General features: G+C 44.3%; 1 long non-coding RNA gene across 1 annotated transcript; it reads left to right on the forward strand.

Moving 5' to 3' along the window:
• Positions 1–337: 337 nt before the first annotated feature.
• LOC125429753 lies at positions 338–18,586 on the forward strand. The gene is made up of 3 exons (XR_007244039.1): positions 338–459; positions 3,064–3,132; positions 18,562–18,586. It is a non-coding gene; the product is annotated as an uncharacterized LOC125429753 (long non-coding RNA).
• The last annotated feature ends 7,071 nt before the right edge of the window (positions 18,587–25,657 follow it).

The following is a 25,657-nucleotide window of genomic DNA, read 5'->3' on the forward strand; positions in this document are numbered from 1 at the left end:
CTCATTGGTATGATCTAGGCGGGATTTCTGACAACAGAAGTAATCGTGGTTCTTAAAACGTGTTTTTTTGTTCTTGTGCCTTTTTGTATTTTTATATTCCAAAACAAAACACAAATAAGCGCATCAACCCGGTTTAAAAATTAATGCCCTCCATATCTGATCAATATCCAGTAAGTGCTTGAGAAGCAGCATAATGAAATCAGCGCAAACAACATTCATTTCCCCCCACCAATGCATACACCGTTACTACAAACACAATCGCCGCCCTCCCCTTGGGGACTACAAATTCCAGAATGCACCGCGCGCCCAAACAAAAGTCTCTCCTGCCTCCCTTTCTGTCGCTCTCCCTTCTGTTCTCGCGAGATTTGGATTTTCTTCCCCTTAGCCGGCCTAGGTGGATCCATCCTGTCACTGTACCTGGCGATGGCCGATCCCAAGTATGCAGACCTGCCCGGCATTGTGAGTGCGGCAAGAGGAAGCGATCTCTTGTTAGAGATAGGAGAAGGGAGCCGGGGACGAAGGCTAGGCATTGGGCAGTCACGGGTGGAGTGCCTGGGATAGTGGCTTATTTTATGGGTGCTGTTTGGAGAAGAAGAGGATGGGTGGGTGACGAACCAAGGGAGGAACGGACTGGGATGTCGTTGGAGGGTGGATCCTGGCTTAGAGGAAGTGCTGGGTGAGGCAGAGTTCCCAGGATTTCAGATTTTGCCAAGATTGAAATCCTGGAGAATTTGTGGCGTGATCATAAAAGAAAGAGCACCCACAATCATGTGCAGAGTGCCACCCCATGACATTGCAGACCTTTAAGGAATGGTGTGGAGGACCTTCCTGTGGGAAAATGGTTTCTTCCCGGAAGGGTGATATAATCAAAAAGAAAAGAGCATCCACAAGCATTCACAGAGTGCTTCCTATTCTCCAAAGCTTGAGGTGCTGCAGATCTGTCAGAAAAGGTGTGTAGTACCCACATGTAGGATAATGGTAACTTCCTGGAGGGGTGATATAATCATAAAAGAAAGAACATCCACAAGGACGTGCAGAGTTCTTTTCTCCTGGAAATGATTTCTCATGAAAGGGACACAGAAACCAATGGTGGGATACTGGGTATTTCCTTCCTGGAGGGGAGATCCCTAGTTACTCTCTCTCCTCCCACTCCCCTCCCCATATAGCTTAGATCCATCTGTACAAAAGGAGAAGAGGTATGAGGGCGGGAAAGAGTTCTGGGGCTGTTCTTGGGAGATCTTGGAGGAAACAGGATGTGGGGATAGCACCAGAGCCCTGTCAAACCTCATGTACCAGTCAGCCACAGTAGACCATATTGTTCTTGATATACCAGTAATCTGACTAGATATGAAGCAGCTTCGTGTGTTTAAGGGATTGGTCTGTTAAGGCCAGTGTTATCTCTTGGCTTCTCAGAGTATCAGGCCAAAGCCTTTCCCTTTTAACTAGAGACTCCAGGGGTCGAACCTGCATGCAAAGCAGTTCTACCATTATACTGTAGAGCTGCAGCCCAACCCCATAACACTTTTGCTGTCAGGTTATCTGCCCCAAACCCAAAATGCCCAAATCTTAAAGTGGGGTTTTTCTCCAAAGACAGGTCAGGGATCTCAATCAGGAGGCTGAAAAAACCTCCTAAGGAGGTGCAAATGTGCATTCTTGAAACATGGAAGCCTGATGAACAATTTCTTCTCCAGTGTTTTAAGCCGAAGGAAGTATGATCGAGCTGTTATCTAAAATAGGCACCAATTTGTTTTCAAAGGAAACAATAACAACTAAGTTATAATTTTATCCTAGTTCAAGTGAGAGTACCTGTCAGACTTTGGAGCCGGTAGTACAGGAATGAAGGATGCATTTCCAAGCTACAGGGCAGAAATCCTCCCCAGGTTTTATACTTGGGTTGCCAAATAGCTCAAGGAACTTAATTTTCCCATGCACTCTGGCAGTATTTATGTACTATCATTATAGCCTTTTGTCATTGAACTGAAAAATTGCAGTGGGTGAAACTGCAAAGGGCAATTGCAGGGCAGTGGCACAATCTAGGTTTCAGTAGAGTTACAGTGGGGCCTGGCTAGTTGCATGCATGGACTGTATGCCCTTGAGCATGCCCCAGAATCCTTAGCGGATAAGCTGATGTGGAAAAGATTCCTTAATGACAGAAAGTTTGAAAACCACTGTTCATCCATAAGTGATTGAACATATTGTCATAAGAACATCAGAAGAACCCTGCTGCACCAGACCAATTGACAGTCTAGTCTAGCTGCCTGTTTCTCACAGTGGCCAACCAGTTGTCCTGGAGGGCCAACATCAAGTCATAGGCCCCTTCCGCACACACAAAATAATGCGTTTTCAAACCACTTTCACAACGGTTTGCAAGTGGATTTTGCTATTCCGCACAGCTTCAAAGAGCACTGAAAGCAGTTTGAAAGTGCATTATTCTGCATGTGCGGAATGAGCCCTAGAGTCTGAGGCATATCTTGATGTATCTTTCTACTGCTTGATTGTGAAGGCTTATTACCTTCAAATATGGAGGTTACCTGTACTTGGCTAGTAGCCAAGGATGGACCTATCTTCCACTGATCAGTTTAATCCCCTTTTAGAGCCATGTATGTTCAGGCCATCCACTGGCAATGAATTCCCCAGTTTAATTACTACTTGAGGAAAGAAGTATTTCCTTTTGGCTGTCCTGTACCTAGTGCCCGTCAACTTTCCTGAGTTAGTGGAAGAGGGAGAAAAGGCAGCCGAACTGTAACAGATTTTTGTGGGCAAGTAACTTGTTGTGGACTGTTTTGTAAGGCTACTCAATAGTATGTGAATTGAGTAATTTTTTTTGTATCGTTCTGAATTACATTTTCTAAATTGTTCTTTATCAGGTGGGTTCCTTGAACCTGGTGCATCTTGCTTCCTTATGTTATCTGAATGAAGTGCAATCTATTAATACAAAAATTAATTTGAAGGGAAGAGAAATAAGTTGTGGTAGTTCTTTGCTGAGGACAGGTCATCTCTGTGTCTGGTCCAGACTTTCGATTCTGTGTTTTTGTTCTCACAAGACTGTCCTTGTGTTCCTAGGCCAGGAATGAGCCTGATGTATATGAAACAAGTGATCTCCCTGAAGATGATCAAGCGGAGTTTGATGCGGTAAGATCATGTGAAATTCAGCTAGACCTTTGTTAGCATTTTGGTTAGATGATGGTTTTAAATGGGTGTGCCAATCCCTTAGGACCATTTCCAAAAGTTTTCTTTCCTTCCTGAGTGACTTGGTTTCCTCGTGCTTCTGTGACTTTGAACATGATAGAATGTGTTAGCATAAGTGTGTGTTTAAAAGTCTGAATATCTGAATCCTTTTTAGGTTCAGCTGGAAAAAGATGCATTGAGTCCTGAAAACTACTGAACTTCATAAATAACTCCTGGGATGTATTTGCATCATTCCCTAGTTTAAAGTAACTGTAAATATTCCAGGGAGGACCCCAACTATTAATTAATAATCATCCTCCCTATTGAGCTTAGATTCTTAAGAACTGGTTAGATCTCGTCTAATTTGAATTTCTTCTTCTCACTCACCAGGAGAGAACATAAAGCATGTCTTGGAAGTAATAATTTTCTTTTGTACTGAGTTCTGAATGAAATATGTCTGATTATAAGGTCTTTATTGAAGTGCCCTTGAAGCATGTGTTCAGAAACCATTCTGCAAATGATCCTTGATAGAAACCATAGCTTATATTTATGAGACCATTTCTGAAAAGAACAGGTCATAAAAACCGGACAATCCAAATCATGGTGACTTGCTTTCTGTTCCTTCAGAGTGTGTGTAAAAGGAAAAGGGGTCTCAAAGATATTTATTAATCTATACACTGTTAAGTGGCTAGGAGAAGATTTATTCCACCTTAAGCTATACATTGGTGTTAGCTTGATTCCTGGGAACAGGTATAGGGAACATACCTTAGTTCAGGGACAGTCCAGTTTTAGGCATTTGCTTTGATCAAAGTAGTCAAAGGCCCCTTCCGCACACGCAGAATAACGCACTTTCAATCCACTTTCACAATTGTTTGCAAGTGGATTTTGCTATTCCGCACAGTAAAATCCAGCTGCAAAGTGCATTGAAAGTGGAATGAAAGTGCATTATTTTGCATGTGCGGAAGGGGCCAGGGAGGGGCAATGGCTCAGTGATACAGCAGCATCTGTTTTGTATGCGAAAGGATCAGGTAATAGGCCAGGGAATGGAAAGATCTCCACCTGAGAAACTGGAGAGCTGCTCTTAGTCAGAGTAGAGAAAATAGATCTGGATGGTTAAATAATCTGATTCACTAAAAGGCAAATTCATGTGAATAATATATTTTCCAAAGGCGGTGTTTGCACATACATTAACAAAAAAAATTGTACTTAAATATTGGTGGATTCACTTATGGTATTAGCCATGAAAGACTACTATTAATGTTACAAAAAGCACTTTGAAACTGTTGCAAAACTGGCAGCATGCCACCTTGTATGTTGTCTATTTATTTACATACGTTTTTATCCCCACCCCCGTACCCAAACATCTTAGAGCAGGTCACAACACGAGGTTCGGAAAAGTAAAAAAAATCTGATAGCCTAAAAATTGGATGCTTCTGCTGAACATAGGATTGCCAGCCCTGACTTGGCAAATGGGAGATTTTGAGGGTTGTGTTTGGGAGGATGTGATGTCACTTCTGTTTGGCACTCTAGGAATTTCCCCAATCTTTGTAATAAAAACCATATTGACATGGGAAATGCCTAGAGCAATGGAAGCCAGTTTTAGGCCTATTTTTTTTCTTTTGCTCCTCCATTTCTTGAGTGTGGAGGGCTGGGGCCTGACAGTTTGCCATTGTGGGTGAGAAAATAGCAAGCCTGCCACAGTGTGTAGATCCCCTATTAATTAGGCCAGTTGATCAGATCATGGTGGATCCATAAATGAAGAGCTTACTGGTGTGCGTTTTGCTTTTGGCTTGGTGTTTCCCTAAAATTCCCAACAATTTTATTTATTTATAAATCATTTTTCTTGCTGCCTTTCCACCTGATTAGGCTCCCCAAGGCAGTATACCTAAAACCACTAAAGCATTTAAAATATTAAAACATTTAAAATTATAAAACAATTCAATAAAAAAACATAAACAACTATGATGCTCATTTCGCTCAGGAAAATGCCTATTCTACTGTCAGGGAAGACCATACCTGTGCAAAGGACACATTGTCCCACATTCAGTTTAGTCATTACTTGCATGATGGTGTTTCTAGCAGGTACTTGTTCTCTTGTCATTTTAAGCTTTCTTGATTAAGGCTCTTCTGGTCACTGTGAAATTCTTTCCTGTGGTTAGGGAAATCAGTGGAACTTTTGTAATCTGAATAATCTGACTGTGTTTGTTGTGGTTATATTCTGTGGATCATTTGCCTGGGGATTTTTATTTATGTAATAAAACATTTCAAGACTTCCTTTCTTACTGACAGCCAAAAGCCTAAGGCAGTTTGCAGAATAAAACTATAATGCAAAATCATGTCATGTAATCATGTACAGCTACCCAGTTACAACTATTTTAATATAAAACCAGGAAGATAAAATTAATATAATAACCAGGAAGATAAAATTAAATAAAGTGGCATGTAATCTGGCTCCTTTGAGAGAAACCCAGGGAGAAAAAATAGAATTGCACCATTAGTTGCGTAGACCAGGGGTAGGGAACCTGCGGCTCTCCAGATGTTCAGGAACTACAATTCCCATCAGCCCCTACCAGCATGGCCAATTGGCCATGCTGACAGAGGCTGATGGGAATTGTAGTTCCTGAACATCTGGAGAGCCGCAGGTTCCCTACCCCTGGCGTAGACCGTGTGAATCCAGGGTGTGGCCATCAGCCAAGCAGGGTGCTTGTATGTTTCAGGATTCAAAAGTCTCTCTCCAAACTTCTGTGTAGATGTTCTTTTGGAAATCAGGGGGTGGGGGGCTGTCCCAGACTTCCTTCTTTTTATCTGTTTGGGTTTTCATCCTATCTCTCCCATATTCTGCTAGTCACTAGCAGTGACTTTCAACCTTAAGGAAAGTAACTTTCACAAAATGTGACCCATAAAATAATCAAGATTATACTTACGCTGGTCAGATGAAATTCACAGCATCCTCAAAAGGAATATCTATCCTCCTCTTTCCCCATTTTCTTAAATATGGAAAATGGAAAAACAAAGTAATGGATCATGAAAAGCATTGCAAAGGGATGTACGTTATCATTGTACTTTTTGTTCCCCAGATAAAGAATTGCACTCTTTTTCCTGTGTAAAGCTACCTACAATGTATCTGCCTCCACATATTGGAATGTCAGTTTCATCAGCATTACTACATATCCCATATTGTTTGTTAATTTAAAACGTTTATTAGGCGCCTTTTTACCTTGTGGGACTTAAGGCTGCTTACATCACAAGTAAAACAATTATTATAAAAACATATATAAGACTGCAATTTGAGATCTCCAGTTAGGACTACCAGAAAAAAAAACTTAATTAGGTAAATGCTGTCCTTGGATGCTGGGGTATTGAGCAGGTAAAATGAGCCTCTGTCTAAATAATATCCCTTCAGTGAAAACCTTACAGTTCTATTGTGAAGCATCAAACAGACCTCCAGAAATCAAATCCACTGAAATGAAAATAATGTTTGTCCTTTTTCAAAAAATCAGAATATCTAAATAGTCGGCTGCTTGTTGCTCTAATAATAGAAGACTCATGATCTTTTGTGCGTATTTTGGGATCCCTTTCTTGTCTGTTTATGTTGTTCAGGTATTACATTATTGTTGCCACTGTTGATATTTGGGTTATTAGATACATTGTTTTTAATCATTTCTATTAAAGTGGATGGTTTTATTGCTGCTCTTTTGAGCCAGGCAGAGCTATTTTTCTTCATATCCATACTGTTTCTGGCTCACTCCTTATATTAAGGTCAGTGTGGTTGGCAGGTGGTTCCCACCTTGAAACATCTGCCACTGCAAGGACAGGAAGACAGGTGAGCTGCAAGTCTCTCTGAGCTGCATGGCTCATGCCAGATGGAGCTAAAGGGATCATCCTCTCCAGCAGCACCCCCACTTCCCTTCTCGGCACCCTCTGAACTCTTATTCCAGTGTTTGAGCAAGCCGACTGCAGAGAAAATAAGAGTAAAACCATCACTGTGGCAGCCACCTGGGAAAAGAGCATGCCGGCTGCAGAGGGGTGTCAGCGGTGTCATTCTCCCTGACTGTGCTGTGCTCTGTGTTTGGGAGCCCTCCCCTCATTCAGACAAGGCTGCAAGGAAAGTCCTTCCCTTCACTCCAGATAAGCTAGGGACCGGCTAATGTTCAGCAGTGGTGCAGAGAGACAGCCGTACATGCTCAAAAGAAATCCGGTAATTTGAAAAAATACTATAGTGAACTATTTAATATTGACAATCATGCATTCTCCTATTGGATATGAGTGATTGGTGGGGTGGTACACCAGGCGTGCGGAAGTCATGTGTCTTTTTGGTTGACTGTGATTGCGAATTTGGCTCTCCACAAGTTGAGGAGCTGTCCTAAGTCTTTTGGTTTCTTCTAATTTTAAAGCAATCACCAAAGTAGTGCAGTATATAAATAAATACGTATGTGGTAACCCTGGTTGTCATCACCACATAAAAAAGCTAACTTCTCATTGTAGCCTCACTTCTCCCAATTTCTTATAATTGTGTTATTGTTTTAAAATAATTTTCCTACTGCTCCTTCTTGACTAATGTTTTAATTGCCATTTTAATGTCTTTGCATGCATTTTAACTCTGATTTGTGTGTGTTTAATGATACGTGTTTGGAAGGGGTGTTGATTATAATGGCTTTTTCAAAATGTGATTTTATCATCTGGATTTTAAGGTGTTTGGATTTTCAGTTGTCTGCTTTGGTGGCCTTTTGTGGTGTAGTGGTTAAGAGCAGGCGGATTCTAATCTGGAGAACTGGGTTTGATTCCCCTCTCCTCCACCTGAGTGGCAGAGGCTTATCTGGTGAACCAGATGTGTTTCTGCACTCCTGCGTTCTTGCTGGGTGACCTTGGGCTAATCGCAGTTCTTCTGAACTCTCTCAGCCCCACCTACCTCACAAGGTGTCTGTTGTGGGCAGAAGAAGGGAAAGGAGCTTGTAAGTCACCTTGAGTCTCCTTACAGGAGAGAAAGGTGGGGTATAAATCCAAACTCTTCTTCTTCTTTATAAACAAGTAGGTAAACAGATAACTCAATTTAATTTAATCTGGGAGCCAGCAATCAGTTAAGAAATAAATTCATCTACTTTGGGTGAACCATGCAAAATTAACAGAAAAGCAAGCAATGGTAAGAAATTCACTCACATGCATCTGCTATCACATGACAAAACATATGCTGATGTGAAATAGGAAACCAGCATTGCACTTCTGCTGAGAATCACAGAGAGTGTCTACAAATAAAATCACTGCTGAATGTGCAATAACATTTTTTAGGTTATGTGGCAATCCAGCAGGTGGGATTGGTTAAGCCTTAAGACTGCCACCTGTGCAGATAGTTGCATGAACAGACTTGCACAAAAACAAAGCTCAGACAAAATCAAGTAAATCCCCCAAAATGTTCCACAAAGAGCATTATGCTCAACAAATATTGACTTGCTGGTGGTCCCTGGCCTTAAAGCTGTCCAGCTGGCCTCAACCATGATCGGAGCCACCTTGGTTCCAGCCCTGGGCTGGTGGAATGCTCTGTCAAATGCGATGTGGGGCTTGCGAGACTTGGTATAATTTTGAAGGGCCTGCAAGACAGAGTTGTTTTGTTAGGTGTATGGTTGAAGCATCAACTGTATCTTTCCATCTTTTCCTGTCCCTTCTCTGTGTGAATGTGTATTTTATGGTGATGGTGGTGGTGGTGGTGGTGGTGGGGATATAATCTTGTCTATCCCTCTGAGGAGACTAATGGCATCAGGATATTGATGTATATCCTCCTGTTGTAAGCCGTCCTGAGCCCGTATGGGGAACGGCGGCCTGTACATTGAATAAAACAAACAAACGAGTACTTTGATTCTAAGCCAAGTGTTGTTTGCTCAAGTGCCAGTCTGGCACTAAAAGCCAGTGTTTATGGTTGTAAAGCTAAGTATTGAACAGAGCAGCAAATGCATGCAATTGGCTGGCTACAGTCTGGGGTCAGTACATGGCAGGCATTTGAAACGTTTTCTCTGCCCATTGGTGGGGTGTCAAAACCTTGGCAGTTTGTCACCAGGAGCAGCAGTGGCGTCGTGGCTAAGAGCAGTGGCTAAGAGCAGGTGCACTCTGATCTGGAGGAACCGGGTTTGATTCCCAGCTCGGCCGCCTGAGCTGTGGAGGCTTATCTGGGGAATTCAGATTAGCCTGTGTGCTCCCACACATGCCAGCTGGGTGACCTTGGGCTAGTCATAGCTTTTCGGAGCTCTCTCAGCCCCACCTACCTCACAGGGTGTTTGTGGTGAGGGGGGAAGGGCAAGGAGATTGTCAGCCCCTTTGAGTCTCCCACAGGAGAGAAAGGGGGGATATAAATCCAAACTCATCCTCATCAACTCACTCATCACCATTTTAAATGTTGTTGGCTGCGTCTGCAGTAAGTCGGAGCCAATTCACTGCTGAGAAAGTAATCTTTTAGGCCCATGTTTTTCAGAACATTAATCTTGCTGGATATAGTGAGCCCTAATTGTGGCACCATGACCTTCTTGGAGGATGGGTTTTGCTTTTTATTTAGTTTTTTTTTAATGGAATGAAAACTGCTGTCTTATGTGTAGCTGGAGAAATATTGTGGATGAAGGTTACAAATGCCTAGCATGTGAAATTTGAGATCCTTGGGATCCTTCCGCTTTAACTTACATTTTTTTCAAGGGAGGGATTTATAACTCAGCAGGACCATTAACACTTTACATCCAGAATATCCCAAGCTGTGTTTCTGGCCAAAGATTTTAAGCGATGACGCTGGAAAAGATCTCTGCCCAGAACCTTGGAGAGCTACTATGAGTCACTGAAAACAAAATTGGGCTGGAATACTGAGAACAAGTATTAGAGGAAGAGGAAGAGGAAGAAGAATTGGATTTATATCCCCCCTTTCTCTCCTGTAAGGAGACTCAAAGGGGCTTACAATCTCCTTTCCCTTCCCCCCTCAACAAACACCCTGTGAGGTAGGTAGGACTGAGAGAGTTCCAAAGAACTAGCTCAAGGTCACTCAGCTGGAGTGCACAAGGTAATCTAGTTCACCAGGTAAGCCTCCAGAACTCAAGTGGCAGAGCGGGGAAGCAAACCCAGTTCTCCAGATTAGAGTGCACCTGCTCTTAATCACTACACCACTAATATAGTGGTTAATGTCAAACCTAGATGTGGGAGATCCAGGTTCGAATGCCAACTCTGCTGTGAAAGTTTGTTGGGTGACCTTGGGTCTGCCATTCCCTCTCAGCTTAACCTACATTACAGGATGGTTGTTTTGAGTATCAGATGAAAGGGAGGAGTGGAAGCTGCTTTGGGTCTCCATTGGGAAGACAGGCAAGGTATAAATGACATAACTTTTTTTTAAGGGTGTTATAGCAAGATTTTTTTTCTTGTCAAGGCAATTTGTTACATCAGTGTTGCTTCCAGGATGAAGTAATCAATTGCATTCCTTTTTAATTCGCAGAAGTATATTAACTATTAATAATGTTAAAAATTAAAATTCATTTTTTGAGGTTGGCATATTACTATGCAGAGCAGCCGTGACTCTTGTCTTAGTATATATTTCTTGTATCCTAGTAATGTTTTATTGTGGTTTATTGTTTCTATTTGGCGACCCCTGAAGTTGACACAATTGAAGCATATTTCTAATTTTGATGTTTTATGGAGATGGAGATATTTTGTTGGATCATATCTTTCTGATTTGTCTTGGTATTTTAGGTGGACAGAGATATTTTGCATTCACTTGTGATAATATACATTTATATATATTGTTTCTCTGCAACTATTCTGTTCCTTAGGCCCTAGAATTGAACTGTTTGGAGTTATACTGCCGGAAAATGTGGAAGTTTCTTTCAGCTGTTCTGTTGCTCCTAAACCTCTGTTCCATGAATTTATCAAATCCTTTTTGAAAGCCATAATTCCTCCTCCCCAGTTCTGACCATTAATTGCACTTCGTGCAGATCCTATAGAGAACAAAGCTTATAAATCAGAAGTGTCTAGCTCTGGCACTTCAGCTGTTCACGGACTACATTTCCCGCCAGCCCCTGCTGGCATGGCATGGCCAGGGGCTGATGGGAATTGTAGTCCATGAACAGCTGAAGTGCCAGAGCTGGACACCTCTGTTAGAAATGATAAAGTAAATGAGTGTGATTGGATGTATTTCCTTGAGTCTGTCCTGAACCAGCTGTAGGTCAGCTCTATGGAGTGACGCTTAATAGTGGTGGGTGGGAGAAAAACGCTCTCCCTCTCTGTCACTCATAATCTTATGACCCTTTATTGCCCACGGGTGTTGCCTTTCTGGCAATCACTGGAAATGCTTTTGTCTCCTAACTCTGCCTTAGACAAAGTATGAGATGTTTTGGGTATAGCAGCTGCTTCGATTTGGGTGCTGGATGCGATTCACATCTGCCTTTTCCAGCGCATGTTAGGTCCCTGGCTTCTCATGTCGTCTCTCACCCATACAGCAAGGGATTTGAAATGTTCTCCTCCCTCTCTTCGAAAACAAACCTGGCAACCTGGCGTGTTTATGTGCGCCTCTAATGGCTTGATTGTGAGTGGTTCTGAGGCTGCATGTTCCTTCCTTGCAGGCAGCAGCTCCTGAGGGGAATTGCGTGAGGCACATTTTGTCTCATGGTAACTGGTTGTGGGAATGGGGGCGGGAGGGAAAAGAGGAGTTGAATAAAACATTACCTTGGCATTGCTAACTGAGGGCACACTGAACGGAAGAGACGAGACGCCAGGTGCTTTTTTTCTTGTCTCTGACGTAGCCTGTGGAAAAATTCCAGTGTCTAAGAACATAAGAACATAAGAACAAGCCAGCTGGATCAGACCAGAGTCCATCTAGTCCAGCACTCTGCTACTCACAGTGGCCCACCAGGTGCCTTTGGGAGCTCACATGTAGGATGTGAACGCAATGGCCTTCTGCGGCTGTTGCTCCCGATCACCTGGTCTGTTAAGGCATTTGCAATCTCAGATCAAGGAGGATCAAGATTGGTAGCCATAAATCGACTTCTCCTCCATCAATCTGTCCAAGCCCCTTTTAAAGTTATCCAGGTTAGTGGCCATCACCACCTCCTGTGGCAGCATATTCCAAACACCAATCACACGTTGTGTGAAGAAGTGTTTCCTTTTATTAGTTCTAATTCTTCCCCCCAGCATTTTCAATGTCTAAATGCCTAAACATTTGAAACTTACAGTTTTGAAAATATCTAACATTTTGGCCCTGTCTGTATGAATTGAGTGTCTGATTTTTCTGCACTGGATACCTCCCTAGATCTTGTGTGAAAGGAAATAAAATTCTGGATGCAGGGCAAAGTGTTTGCATAGCCTGGCGTCGTAGTTAAGAGCTGTGGAGTTTAGTCCACAGAATCATGTTTCATTCCTCTACACGAGCAGCAGACTCTAATCTGGCAAACTGGGTTTGTTTTCCCGCTCCTGCCCATGAAATCTGCCGGGTGACCTTGGGCTAGTCACAGCTCTCTCCGAACTCTCTCGGTCTCGCCTACCCCACAGGGTGTCTGCTGTGGAGTGAGGAAGGGAAGAAGTTTGTGAGCCGCTTTGAGATTCCTTATGGTTGAGAAAAGCGGAGTAGAAATCCAAACTATCCTCCTCTTCTTCTCTATTAAAGAGATTTTACTTTTTGTGTGTACTTAATAGCACCTGTGTCACACTGATTAAAGCCATATTTGAACCTAAATCCAGTGCTGAAAGGTTCCCCTCTAGAATTTTCAGTTTGCTTGATGAGGAACACTAGTAGAGCAAGTGGAAAAATGTACATAAGCAAGAAGAATGAGATATGTAGGGATAGGTTACCTGTTTTACTGCTCCCAGAGTTAGTTGATAAGGGCAGTGCACCAGTGTTATCCACCCTATAAAAGCCCCTGTGCTGTCCGAACTCTCAGAACTCTCTCAGCCCCGCCTCCTCACAAGGTGTCTGTTGGGGGAAGAGGAAGGGAAGGAGTTTGTAAGATGCTTTGAAACACCTTACAGGAGAGACAGGTGGGGCATAAATCCAAACTCCTGCTCTTCCTCCTTCTCCACATCAAGGAGAGTGCTGTTGCAAAAAATATCTTGCCTTGCAAAGCAGCAGTGATGGAGCTCTTTGCCTTGACTCCCCCGCCCTGGGCTACACAGCAAGGAGACTACTGATGCTTTTCCTTTAAAACTCACCAATCACCAGGATGGAAGGACAAGTCCTTTCTCCTGCCCAGGAATCCCTGTGCTGCCCTCCTGCCACCCCAAATTCTCTGCCACACATACCCCACTGCTCCAAAATTTATCATTGCCCCCCTTGATGTTTATAAGCTGCTTTGAGCAGCTTACTAGCCCCAGGGCAGGGATGGCCAACCTATGGCACTCCAGTTGTTCATGGACTACAATTCCCATCAGACTGATGGGAATTGTAGTACATGAACATCTGGAGTGCCATAGGTTGGCCACCCCTGCCCCAGGGGATAGTACCTCCCACTTTGAGAATTCCTACAGTAAACTAACTCAACTGCCCCCCATGACACTATCCATGTACATGACATTTTGTAATGTAATCAGTTCATTTTTAATTTTAGAAAATACTAGTGGGCCTGGCCACGCTTTGCTGTGGCTTTGTGTGGTGAGCTCGGAGGGGAAGGGAGGAGGAAGGGGAGAGGCGTTACGGCTGTTTCTTACTGGGTGCCTGGGAACGCTCCTGCTTCCTCTTCCTGTGCGTGCGAGTCCGGCAGCCTTCAGTTTAGGCTGACGTGCACGCGCACGCAGCAGCGAAGGCGGGCAAGCCACGCCCCCGGCACAGCGGCCCCTGATTGGTCCACCATGGGTTTTGCAGAAACGTGCAGTTTACCGGGTTCAGGTATGGACTTTTGGCGATTTGAAGGTCCGATTACCTGCCCGCAATGAGGAGGGACGTCGTGGGAAAATTTGGTAGCATTCGGTCCAGGCGTTTCTGCGTTAGGGTGTGAGGAACAAATGCACGGTTAGCTTTATATATATATACATCTTGTATTTCTGGTGAAATGAGTGCTCAAAGCAGGGTAAAGATTTACACTACAGCAATTACATTTTTGACAACCTCCTGTAAAACTCTACTCCAAATTAAAGAACTAAAGGCGCTTGTAGCCTAATGTTGACAATGGCAAGATGAGACAAGGAAGTGGAGGAGAGGCTGGACTGATGGAATAAGCCACAGTGGGTATTGATTATTATGGAGCGATATTTGCTTTTCATTGTTGGTTAGCTTTCTCGGTTAGATGATCAGGCAGATTTGCTTTCCTGTGTCATGAGCCTGTCCCTGGACACTGAGGACTCTGATGTAGAGCCTGAAGATAGCGTGGAACCAGAACTGGCTCCTCACGAAGAGATGCAGGCAGCAGAGACAACTCCAAGCCCTTCCCTGCAAGCGAGGCAGAGCCTGATGCCGTGCAGCTCGGAGAGCCGTCAGGAATCTCTGGCGAACCAAGTAATGAGCCAGCTGTGCAAAGGAGACAAAGGCAGAGGCTACAGTTACAGAGTCAAAGGAGAAGTGCTTGCAGTGCTGCTAGATATGGCGGAAGGTTCTGCAAAATGGAGGCATCTGCAGAGGACTGCGTATTTGTAGAATCCTAGCCTTGTTAGCCAGGATCATTTGTGTAAACCTTGTCTTGGGCTTAGCTCTGCCTGCGTGCAATGCACGCAGTTTCTGGTTAGCTCCACGTGCCTGGTCTTCCTCTGACCTCTGGCTCTCAAGCCTGCCTGCCTGACCTCTTGCCTGTGCCTTGACTCTGGACTGCCTTGACCACTCCTTTGCCTGTCCTGACTCTGGACAGTTTGGACCACCCCTTGGCTTGCTGCCTGACCTGACTCTGGACTGTTTTGGACTACACTGTTGCCTGCTTTCTGCCCTGACTCCGGACTGTTTCGACTTCACCTCACTTGTTGGTCTTGACTTTGGCCTGCCTGGCTAGCACCTGCCAGCCACATCCTGGCTCTGTATGCATTTATTTGTTTACTCCATTTATATCCCGCCCTTCTCCCTCGTAGGTATTCAGAGCAGCTGACATGGTTGTCCAGTCCTCTGTTTTATCTTCACAACCCTGGGAGGTAGATAGTGATTGGCTGAAGGTCACTCAGCAAGCTTCCCTGTCAGAATGGGGAATTTGACTCTGGATCTCTGTCAAGCCCTGGATCAGTTACCAATATCGGACTCAATTATTTCAATCATTCAATTATTGACAGACATCAGCATGGCCATAGAAGAACTGGCACTTGGGTGCAATCTACACTGCTATAGGTTACAAAGCACAAAGACAGTAGGAAGCTGAAAGTAGAAAAAAAACATTAGCATAGCAGAAACCGGGGGCCCTTTTGTTGTCAGATGTCCCACCTAACAGTCTCCCAGATCCTAGTTCTATACTCCAACCAGCACAATACTACTTGGCTGATTCTGGCACCATAAGGACTAGAAACATGAATTGTAATTGAGTGGAATGTGATTGCTTAATAACCAAATTGCATATAGCCTATATAGGTTTACACCAAAGGCATAGCAAGGGGGGAAAGCGCCCGGTGCACTGGTGCGTCCTCTGCCACGCCACGCCCCAGAACGCCCCTGCCACGCCACGCCCCACAGGGTTGCGCGCCCCGGCGCGTTGCACACCCCATCCCCGTCCCCTTGGAGCTACGCCTCTGGTTTACACTCATTCTAGATCTGCAGTCCATTGCTTTCTAACTTGCGTTCAAAGCTAAACTAGGACACATTTTTATTTTTATATATCCATTCTAGTCCCATGGGACCTTAGAGACCAACAAGATTGTCATTGTTTAAGCTTTTGAGAGTCTACGGTCCTTACATCCTTCTTCTGCAAGGCCAAGCCTGCTCTTTTGGAGATTTTGTTCTCCTTCTGATGCAGACTGCAAGCAGCAATCTCCTGGATCCAGCGACCCAGCAAGAATGCCAGTGAGCAACTTTAAGTTTGTGCTTGCTTGCTTGCTTTGGAAAAACAGGCTTTTGAAACTAATGGGCATAGAAGCGTGCACTATAAGACGGCTGGCTCCCTTCCTCTCCAACGCTGACCTAGCCACTGTGATCCATGCAACGGTCACCTCCAGGCTAGACTATTGTAACTCGCTCTACGTGGGCCTTCCCTTGCGTTTGATCCAAAAATTGAAACTGGTCCAACACGCGGCGGCCCGGCTGCTCACAGGAGGCACCTTTCGAGAACATATTTACCCTGTGTTGCGCCGTTTGCATTGGTTACCGGTTGAATTCCGAATCATCTTCAAGGTGTGGGTGCTGACCTTTAAGGCCTTACGCGGCCTGGGACCCTCGTACCTTCGGGACCGCATTACCCCATATGTCCCGAGTCGACCTCTGCACTCAGCAAAGGCCAATTTACTGGAGATCCCTGGCCCCTCAATAATGCGGCTGGCCTCCACTCGGGCCAGGGCCTTTACGGCTCTGGCCCCTGCCTGGTGGAACACTCTACCACCAGCTGTCCGGGCCCTGCGGGACCTTGGAGAGTTCCGTAGGGCCTGCAAGACCGAATTGTTCCACCGGGCCTTCGGAGAGACCAGCCGCTGAGGGTGCCCTGCTTTCATCCTCCCCCCTGCTGTATAGGGTCCCTAACATCATCGGGACCCATCATTCTTCTTGGGAGGGTTGCATATGGGTTCGTGGGATACTGTTTTAGAATGTAAATTTTAAACTTTTATATGTTTATGTTTATATATGCTTTTATATTGTTCACCGCCCTGAGCCCTTTGGGGATAGGGCGGTATACTAAATCAAATAATAAATAAATAAATAAATAATATAATTTTTGCTTTTTAAATAAAGAGAAAACATTTATTCTTTGAAGTTTTGTAAATGTACCAATCTGCACAGTTGTATGGGTTAACTAAGTTTTGCATAACACGTTTTATGTTCTTCAAGTAAGTATAGATCTGATAAGAAAAGAACGGCGCAATCCGATCCAGAGTTGGTTGATTAACGTTCTAAACTCTTCATAGGATTGCATGGTAAATATTTTAAGTATTTCCTTCTCTCAACCCAAAAAGAGTTGCCCCACTTTAATGCTTTTACTGTTGCTATTTTTGCCTGCTGTCAAGTATGGGAAGTTTTATTTATTATTTAATTGTATTTATTAACAAGATTTGTTTGGCACCTAACTAGGCAGGGACAACAAGTTCTCTCTTAGCATTGCCCAGATCAGAGGTCTCTAGCTTTTTTGGGCCTTTGAGCACCTTTGGAATTCAGACACAGCATGTTGGGTGCAGCCACAAAATGTCTGCTGTGAGAGGCAAATCCAGCCACAAAATGGCTGCCCCAGTTTGCCTTAAGCCACTCAGCAAAGATCCTTGTGCTGTGGTGGTAGCTGCTACTAACATTTTCAAAAATCTGCATAGCCAGTCAGAAGCCTTGCTGGGGAAAAGCCCCACCCACTTTCTAAAAACACTTGGCGAGCACCAGAAAAGCTGTTGCTGGGTTTCACATGGAATACCCCCAGCTTATGCATATGTCTGGATGAATAGCTTTAGAACCTAGCCTCCTGTATCTGAGATCATTATTTGGGCCTTTTCCCTCAGATGTAACATTTTTCCTTCATGAAAGAGTACCCATGGAAGAAAGGTTGTTGGGAACAATATTAGCCAGAGTAGAAAATCTTACACTGTGACTGAAATGGGTTAAAATGGTTGAAATTTTCATACTGCACTGGTCTGTGACAGGGCTTGGCACACCCACTTGCATTGCTGTTCCTGGTGAAGCTTATGTGTGTTGGCAGTGTGATAATGGGGCCATATTGATATAGGGCTGGTGGCATGACATGTCCTATTTCAAAGCACTCTGGAGATCAAAATATATGAAATTAACTGCTGGACTGTGAAATCATTGGCAAATAATTTGGCTTCCATCTGGTCATCCAGTTGTTCTTAGAACATTCCGAATTTTGGGGCAGCTTTGATTTGGGCAGTAAATTCCTTCCCTTCCCCTCGCTTGTCTTTGTCTGTTCAGGTGTTACTTATTGACTTGCCGGTAAGTGTGACGAGGCCTGTGAGTCCTATCCAAATGCTGTGACATCCTAAGTAGTGCAATCCTTAGAGCATTCTCCTAGGAGCAAGCCCCCACTGAATAGAGTAAGAGTCTATGTAGACGTCTATGTAGACCTGCTTAGGATTGCTTTGTAGTTTAGCAGCTGGCTCAGTTGGCTGTAGCACCACATCTCCCCTTCCCTTTATGGGAGAACAACTGGACATGGAGGTGTGGCCTTCAGATGTTGTAAAGAAGGCTATATCAACTTCATCAAAAGAACAGAAATTAAATAAAGATTCTCCATTTCTTCATGCCATAGATTGATACTGATTGATTTTAAAATGTTTGCAACCCTTTGTTTTCATGGGTCATTCAACGTCACACTGGATTCTTTTGATTCATAGGTTATAAAGTTATAACAACCACCACTGGCCTGGACTGACTTGTGTCATCAATAGGTCAACTTCGGGGATCGGGCGGTATAGAAGCTGAAACAATAAATAAAATAAATAAACTTCATATGTTTAACCTGACAGATAGATATTGAACACCAATCCATACTGGACAGATTCAACTCTCCACTGATTACGAGAAGGGGCCAGAGGAAAGGTAGAAGGGCTTCTTCTGGTTTCTCACTTTCAGGGAGGAGGTCTAAGAAGATGGTGTTTCCATAGTTTCTCCATTCTCATCAGTAGCGTGTTTGGAGTCTTTGGTCAGGTAGAGGGAAGAACAATATTTGAGATTGTGTTGCTTAGCCTTCTATGGGGACTTGTGGCTTTTTACAGCTTGGATTGATATCTTGAGTCATGTGTTCTTGACAATGATGATCAGATGCTTGATGTCAAATTACCAGAAGATGCACCCTTTGATAATGTGGATTGTGAAAAATGTTATGAGTGACGAGAAAGACATATCAGACAACAGAGGAAGGACTGTGGAAGAGAACACTATGACACTGGAATACTCAAGTTCACTATCACCTTGGACATACTGACCAGTGTCACCATGGCAGAAATGATCTTAACAGAACTTCCAACTATTTAGGCTCTCCTCCTATTGGTCATCTTGGAGGGTATGGAGCACCATGCTGATGTCCACCTTTTGTGGGCTTGCTGCCAAACACGGTGATGCTTGATGAAATAATCTTTTGGCATGTGGTTCAAGGCTGCACAGCTGTGAAGACTCAGTTATTAAAAATGAAAAGGATGCTTAATCAGAATGATGAAATCGTGTCACTCCACAACATCACTCTTTCCGTGCCTCCAAATCCAGATCACCAGAAACCTGAACCAATATATAAGACTGATGATTTGTTGAATGAGATGAGACAGTTTAAAGAAGATTTAAAGAAAAAAAGACGAAGCAATCAAGTTCCTTGAACATCGGCTTTCCTTTAGGTGTGACTGCAATAAAGATACCGTATATACTCGTGTATAAGTCGACCCGCATATAAATCGAGGCACCTAATTTTACCACAAAAAACTGGGAAAACTTATTGACTCCCGTATAAGTCGAGGGTGGGAAATGCAGCAGCTACTGGTAAATTTCAAAAATAAAACTAGATATCAATAAAATTACATTAATTGAGGCATCAGTAGGTTAAATGTTTTTGAATATTTATTTCAAAGAAAAACAGTAAACTCGCTCTGTCAGTGAAAAAGAGGGTCAACAAAAACAATATGGTCTCAACAATAACATTAAAAGTACAAAAACCTTAGCTCAATCAGCAACCAAGCTAAGACACAAGAGTTAAAATCCTTCAAAACTGGATTTTTAGTCAGAGGAGGAATGTTTATGTTAGCAGTACCAACATTTCAGAGTATCTTTAGGAGACCCTCCTGATGATACCACCCAGGTGAAGTTTGGCTCAGGGGGTCCAAAGTTATGGACCCTCAAAAGGGTAGCCCCATCTACTATTAGCTTCCATTGGAAACAGTGGGGGATGGGAGCACCCACTTTGGGGATCCATAACTTTGGACCCCCTGAACCAAACATCACCAAACCTGGCTGGTATCAGCAAGAGATTATCCTGATGATACCACCCAGGTTTAGTGAAGTTTGGTTCCAGGGGTCCAAAGTTATGGACCCTCAAAATGTAGCCCCATCTACTATTAGCTCCCATTGGAAACAAGGGGGGATGGGGGCACCCCCTTTGGGGGTCCATAACCCCCTGAACCAAACTTTACCAAACCTGGCTGGTATCATCAGGAGTGTCACCCGATGATAGCCTGACATTTTGGTGCTGAAAAATTCGACTTATATGCGAGTATATACGGTAACCAGAAATGTGAAATGGCTGGGTGCATGTACGCTGACAAACACACGCAGACCATCTCGAGGAAAAGTGCTCCTCAAGTATTACAGCCTTCCAGCCTCCTTCCCCATTTCACAGACCTCGCCCAGGGAAAATTAATAACAACATCACACATTGTGAGCCCCAGTGAGCACCCCGATCAAGACCATCACCGAAAATGTGGCCATGAGTATCAAAAAGCTGCAAATGGCTCCTTCACTCATCACCTGAGTGAACCAAGCACTTTAAATGTGCAGTTGAAGAAGTCCGAGGAGAATACACATTCCACTAAGGATGTCAATGCCAGAGAAGACATAGTCTGACTTAAGTGGCTGATTTTTAACCATCCCGGAGGGTAATGACCTGAGTTCATAACTGCCTACTCTCCAGAAAGAAAGTGTAGCATGGGAGCTATTCCCTTGTGTTAAAAAAAGCATTTGATTTTTCAAAAATCACCCCCAGCCTGCTGTCAGCTGGGTTTGTTTGTCCTTAAGAGATCATGAAATCACTCATCTCCGCCAACTCTTTTAATTAATGCGTAAAATTAATTTGTTGGCTGCATAATTTAATTAACTCCGCTTCTGTGAATTCCGATGGATGATAATTAACTTGTAATCGAGAAGTCTTACTTATCACAGGACGATCCTTTTCCAATGTGAGCTTTCAGCTGGAAATGTGCTTCTTGACAAGATACAAGTAATTGGTACGGAGGCACTTGCTGAGATTTGGAACGAGATCCTAAGGCAGGACGTGTCTAGAGGCTTTTTTGACACTGTCCCAGTGTCTCATTGATGTGAATAGAACTCATGACGATATTGATTGTTCAGCACGTTCCCTAAAAAGTGCCTAACTTTAAGGAGAGCTTTATTCTCCTTTTGGAAGGATATCCGCCTATTTCCCCACCTTCATGATGAAAACTACTCCTGATTCTCTAACAATGTTTTAGGCACGTCTAATCAATATTCAGCTAGGTTTTCAGCCTTCTGCCTTTAGGTCAGGGGTCTGCAACCTGTGGCTCTCCAGATGTTCATGGACTACAATTCCCATCAGCCCCTGCCAGCATGGTCAATTGGCCATGCTGGCAGGGGCTGATGGGATCTGTAGTCCATGAACATCTGGAGAGCCGCAGGTTGCAGACCCCTGCTTTAGGTAATAATTTCTTACTGAGCAGTTACATCACAACAAAAGCATTATGAAATACAAGGTATATGTGTAGGTTAATTATTAAAAATATGGAATGAAAAATAAGGTAGTATAGTATAGATATTTAAGTTTACTAAAGCTAAAGAATAAATTACCAAAGAATAGTGAAGTAACTGAATTGATTTAGATGTATTGAATTATGTGTTATTGTTATGGGTAGTTGGGGTAGGATAGATTATATTTGGGTAACTGTAAATGTGGGTCATTTGTTACATGTTAATATTTGTTGATGTCTTATGTATTTCAATAGTTTCATGTATGTTTTATGTTCAGTGTGTTTTTTAAAGAAGAAAATTAATAAAAAATATTATGGGGTAATAATTTCTTACTGAGGTGTTTTCAGTTCAGCTTTGGATCTGAAAGGATCCCCCATCAAGGTCTTTAATAGTTACTTAGAAGGCCGATTCAGTGGTTGTTGTCTCTATGATAGCTTGGCTTGTTATTTTAGATCCCAGGTAGGATTCACTTGCCTTTTGTTCTTCCTTCTGCACAGTTGTTAAGAGTGTGAGAGCCCTTTCCCATATTTGGTCATCCTGATTCAGGAGGTCAGAACAAGGATGTAGGTGGGGGGGGGGTTTCCCTCGGGTTCAACCCCCCCTTCATGTCCGAAACTCCGCCCCCCCGTTTGTGGGTTTTTAAAACATTTTAGTGTTTTTTTGGTTTTTGGCCTTCAGGGGACGCATTGTTTAGGCTAGCAGCACCAAACTTTCAGGGATTGTTTGGAGGACTCTACTGATGATACTGCCCAGGTTTGGTGAGGTTTGGTTCAGGGGGTCCAAAGTTATGGACTCCCAAAGGGGGTGCCCCCATCCTCCATTGTTTTCAACGGGAGCTAATAAAAGATGGGGGCTACACTTTTGAGGGTCCATAACTTTGGACCCCCTGAATCAAACTTCACCAAACCTGGGAGGTATCATCAGGAAAGTCTACTACTGATACTGCCCAGGTTTTGTGAAGTTTGGTCTAGGGGGTCCAAAGCTATGGACTCCCAAAAGAGGTGCCCCATCCCCCATTGTTTCCAATGGGAACTAATAGGAGATGGGGGCTACGCCTCAGTTTAGAAGAAGAAGAGTTTGGATTTATATCCCCCCTTCCTCTCCTGTAGGAGACTCAAAGGAGCTTACAATCTCCTTGCCCTTCCCCCTCACAACAAACACCCTGTGAGGTGGATGGGGCTGAGAGAGCTCCGAAAAGCTGTGACTAGCTCAAGGTCACCCAGCTGGCATGTGTGGGAGTGCACAGGCTAATCTGAATCCCCCAGATAAGCCTCCACAGCTCAAGCGGCAGAGCAGGGAATCAAACCCGGTTTCTCCAGATTAGAATGCACCTGCTCTTAACCACTACGCCACATTGAAAGTGATGCTGTTTCATGGTGGGGGATAATCCACCCCAAAACAGCATCACTTTCAATGTTGTTTAACTGGGGACCCCAGATTCTCCCTTTAAGGTGGATTTAAAAAGAGAATTTGGGCTCTTTAGTTTAAACACCATTGAAAGTGATGCTGTTTGGGGGTGGATTCCAGCATCACAGTGGCTGCCCGGAGGGCGGGGGGCCGCAAAACTCAGATTTTGCACCAGGCTCCATTTTCCCTCTATGCCTCTGCCCAGAGGGGAGGGCAGAAGGAACTGCCGGCTGCCGGCTGGGAGCCCAGCTGGTGGGGGGCAGGGCAGGGCAGGGCAGGGCAGGGCTGTCTGCCCTCCCGACCTCGGAGAGCTGCTTTTATACGCGCGGGGGCGGGGCTTGGGGAGGCGTGGCCATGCCCTAGGGGTGGGTGGGGGTGTGGCTCTGCCCCCCCCCCTCCAAAAAATCTATACCTACATCCCTGGGTCAGAAACCCCATTTTGGAATTGATCTTGTAAGATACACCTCATTCATCCACAGTGTCCCTGTTTTTATAACAGTAAACATGATTTTAGGTAAATAATGAATCTTGAATGTTGAAGAGAGAACTCTCTCTCTCTCTCCCCCCCCCCTAGTCTGTACTGTTCTCTACCAGCCTTACTGATGTGAAAAAACTATCTGCATTAAATATATGGCACCCTGCCCCTGTTACTCCGCCCCAGCTGGTGGGGTCCATCTTGTGGCCTTAGATAAAACCATCAGTCTTTCCCTCTGAGGGAGAACGGCTCAAATGTCCTGTATCTGGCGGTTTCAGTAGCTGCCCAGACTTTCAAGTTGCCATTCTTGTGAACAATCCTATTTTGGTGAAACTTTGGAACCATGCTGGGAGTGGAGCCACTTATGATTATTATTTTGACCTACAGATATGGTTAAGGAAATGGAAAGAGGGGAATGCTTCGCAGTTTCACGGCATCAGAGATTTTTTTCACCCCTCTTGCTTGTAAACATTGCCTGAACAGCTTTGAACTCGATGTTGATCTGCAAGAGAGCAATCTCTAAAGTTTCTTGTTTGAACCTGAATTCCGTGTCGTGTCCCATCAGCGTAATTGCCAAGCATCCTCAGAGGAACATGCCAGAGGGAATGTATTATTGTATTTAACACAGGGCCGGGCAACTCGTTCAGCACCAAAGGGCACGTCATAATAATATCACAAGCCGCAGAGTTGCAGCTAATTTGAACATCATCATTTTCCATTTTGTGGGAGGGGCTAGGACTGAGAGCATCTTCTCAGCACGCAGAAGGTCCCTGTTTGAGTCCACCGCGTCTTCAGTTAAAAAGGGATTAGATAACAAGCTAAAGGGAAGACCACTGCCTGGGACTCCGGAGGGCCACTGCCAGACAGCACTAACTGTTGTGAACTGATGGCCTGACTCAGCGTAAGACAGCTTCAGGTGTTCTTGTTTTGGGATGCAGTTTGCGTGTCAGCACATCAGTGTCTTCAGAAGCTGGCAGAATGCACCAGAGCTGCCTTCACAGACCCCAAGCTTTGCCTAATGAGGGAATGTGTCTGAGGCTCATTCTGCACATGCAGAATAATGCACTTTCAAACTGCTTTCAGTGCTCTTTGAAGCTGTGCGGAATGGCAAAATCCACTTGCAAACAGTTGTGAAAGTGGTTTGAAAACGCATTATTTTGCGTGTGCGGAAGGGGCCTGAGTCTCTTTTTTCCTCTTCTGAAACTCCAAAACCGGCTCCAGTCCACCAGTGAGTGGAATCAGCAGAGAGGAGGAGGAGGAGTTTGGATTTATATCCTTCCTTTCTCTCCTGTAAGGAGACTCAATCTCCTTTCCCTCCCCCCCGCCAACAACAAACACCCTGTGAGGTGGGTGGGGCTGAGAGAGCTCTGAAGAACTGTGACTAGCCCAGCTGGCATGTGTTGGAGTGCACAAGCTAATCTGGCTCACCAGATAAGCCTCCACAGCTCAAGTGGCAGAGCAGGGAATCAAACCCGGTTCTCCAGATTAGAGTGCACCTGCTCTTAACCCCTACACCACGCTGGCAGGACTGACTTGTCTCCTTTATTCCCAGAGAAGAGGAGAAGTTCCCTTGCAAATCATTTGTGCCCTTGTCATGTGTACGGACGCCTCGCGGTGAATGCAACCACTGGTCCATCAAGCCTGGGTCTGCATCATCTGACCTGGCTGAGGCTGTCCAAGGTCTTTCTAATCTAGATCCCTGCGTTGGAGGAACAACTGAGGATTCCCTCCACCCCCGAGTCATGCCAATCATAGTTCTAAATTGTACTGATTTACCTGCTTGCGCTAATTGGCCGCTCTGCAAAGTCTCGGGACAGACATGAGCTTAAGACTCCAGGAGCTGAACCTAGATCCTTCTGGGAACAAAGTATGTACTGTGCCACAGAACTGTGATCTTTCCCTAGTGGGTGAATATGTTTGCATTTACTCTGCAGTGGTTGTTCTCCAGTGTAAAATCTCCTGTTCAACTATGGACAAATCAGAAAAAAAATGTATACGTAACAACGGACCTGACATTGCGGGGGTGGGGTGGGGGTGCTCAGGCTAGCCTGATCTGGTCAGATCTCAGAAGCTAAGCAGGGTCAACCCTGGCAGGTGTTTGGATGAGAGGGAGTGTTGTGGTGGCT

The sequence above is a fragment of the Sphaerodactylus townsendi genome, linkage group LG03, assembly GCF_021028975.2.
Source record: "Sphaerodactylus townsendi isolate TG3544 linkage group LG03, MPM_Stown_v2.3, whole genome shotgun sequence".
NCBI lineage: Eukaryota > Metazoa > Chordata > Lepidosauria > Squamata > Sphaerodactylidae > Sphaerodactylus > Sphaerodactylus townsendi.